Source organism: Conger conger, chromosome 11 (genome assembly GCF_963514075.1).
Source record: "Conger conger chromosome 11, fConCon1.1, whole genome shotgun sequence".
NCBI classification, from domain to species: Eukaryota; Metazoa; Chordata; class Actinopteri; order Anguilliformes; family Congridae; genus Conger; species Conger conger.
This window is the reverse complement of record NC_083770.1, coordinates 50884075-50887224: the sequence shown is the minus strand read 5'-3', so window position 1 is coordinate 50887224 and position 3150 is coordinate 50884075.

The window sequence follows — 3150 nt, the reverse complement described above, 5'->3', positions numbered from 1 at the left end:
ACCCCCACCCCCACCCACACCCACACCCCACCCCCACCCCCACCCACACCCACACCCCCACCCCCACCCACACTCCCACCCACACCCCCACCCCCAGCATTCCCAGAGCCTGAGACTGCAGCTCATTGGCCAAGGCAAACTTCAGTGAGTGAAATCGGCTGCATGCTGTTTGCTCAGAGAAGCAGAAACATGGGGAGAATGAGACTACAGAAAGCCTTCAGCACACACACTTAACATCCACTTACAGACTCTCTGCTCTACACACACACCTAACATCCACTTACAGGCTCTCTATACTCCACACACACACCTAACATCCACTTACAGACTCACTATACCCCACACACACACTTAACATCCACTTACAGACTCTTTACTCTACACACACACCTAACATCCACTTACAGGCTCTCTATACTCCACACACACACCTAACATCCACTTACAGACTTTCTATACTCCACACACACACCTAACATCCACTTACAGACTCTCTATACCCCACACACACACCTAACATCCACTTACAGACTCTCTACTCCACACACACCTAACATCCACTTACAGACTCTCTATACCCCACACACACACCTAACATCCACTTACAGACTCTCTATACTCCACACACACACCTAACATCCACTTACAGACTCTCTATACCCCACACACACACCTAACATCCACTTACAGACTCTCTACTCCACACACACCTAACATCCACTTACAGACTCTCTATACCCCACACACACACCTAACATGCACTTACAGACTCTCTATACCCCACACACACACCTAACGTCCACTTACAGACTCTCTATACTCCACACACACACCTAACATCCACTTACAGACTCTCTATACTCCACACACACATCTAACATCCACTTACAGACTCTCTATACCTCACACACACACCTAACATCCACTTACAGACTCTCTATACCCCACACACACACCTAACATCCACTTACAGACTCTCTCTACTCCACACACACCTAACATGCACTTACAGACTCTCTATACCCCACACACACACCTAACATCCACTTACAGACTCTCTATACTCCACACACACACCTAACATCCACTTACAGACTCTCTATACCTCGCACACACACCTACCATCCACTTACAGACTCTCTATACCCCACACACACACCTAACATCCACTTACACACTCTCTATACCCCACACACACACCTAACATCCACTTACAGACTCTCTACTCCACACACACCTAACATCCACTTACAGACTCTCTATACCCCACACCCACACCTAACATCCACTTACAGACTCTCTATACCCCACACACACACTTAACATCCACTTACAGACTCTCTACTCCACACACACCTACCATCCACTTACAGACTCTCTATACCCCACACACACACCTAACATCCACTTACACACTCTCTATACCCCACACACACACCTAACATCCACTTACAGACTCTCTACTCCACACACACCTAACATCCACTTACAGACTCTCTATACCCCACACACACACCTAACATCCACTTACAGACTCTCTATACCCCACACCCACACCTAACATCCACTTACAGACTCTCTATACCCCACACACACACTTAACATCCACTTACAGACTCTCTACTCCACACACACCTAACATCCACTTACAGACTCTCTATACCCCACACACACACCTAACATCCACTTACAGACTCTCTATACCCCACACCCACACCTAACATCCACTTACAGACTCTCTATACCCCACACACACACTTAACATCCACTTACAGACTCTCTACTCCACACACACCTACCATCCACTTACAGACTCTCTATACCCCACACACACACCTAACATCCACTTACACACTCTCTATACCCCACACACACACCTAACATCCACTTACAGACTCTCTACTCCACACACACCTAACATCCACTTACAGACTCTCTATACTCCACACACACACCTAACATCCACTTACAGACTCTCTATACTCCACACACACACCTAACATCCACTTACAGACTCTCTATACTCCACACACACACCTAACATCCACTTACAGACTCTCTATACCTCACACACACACCTAACATCCACTTACAGACTCTTCATACCACACACACACTTAACATCCACTTACAGACTCTCTATACCCCACACACACACCTAGCATCCACTTACACTCTCTATACCCCACACACACACCTAACATCCACTTACAGACTCTCTACTCCACACACACCTAACATCCACTTACAGACTCTCTATACCCCACACACACACCTAACATCCACTTACAGACTCTCTATACCCCACACCCACACCTAACATCCACTTACAGACTCTCTATACCCCACACACACTTAACATCCACTTACAGACTCTCTACTCCACACACACCTACCATCCACTTACAGACTCTCTATACCCCACACACACACCTAACATCCACTTACACACTCTCTATACCCCACACACACACCTAACATCCACTTACAGACTCTCTACTCCACACACACCTAACATCCACTTACAGATTCTCTATACCTCACACACCTAACATCCACTTACACACTCTCTATACCCCACACACACACCTAACATCCACTTACAGACTCTCTACTCCACACACACCTAACATCCACTTACAGACTCTCTATACCCCACACACACACTTAACATCCACTTACAGACTCTCTACTCCACACACACCTAACATCCACTTACAGACTCTCTATACCTCACACACCTAACATCCACTTACACACTCTCTATACCCCACACACACACCTAACATCCACTTACAGACTCTCTACTCCACACACACCTAACATCCACTTACAGACTCTCTATACCCCACACACACACTTAACATCCACTTACAGACTCTCTACTCCACACACACCTAACATCCACTTACAGACTCTCTATACCTCACACACACACCTAACATCCACTTACAGACTCTTCATACCACACACACACTTAACATCCACTTACAGACTCTCTATACCCCACACACACACCTAACATCCACTTACAGACTCTCTATACCTCACTAACTTAAACCAACTTGAATGTCCATTACACTGTCCAATCACAGAGATCTGCTCTTTTATGTCCGTCTCACTGTCCAATCACAGAAACAGCAAAACAGT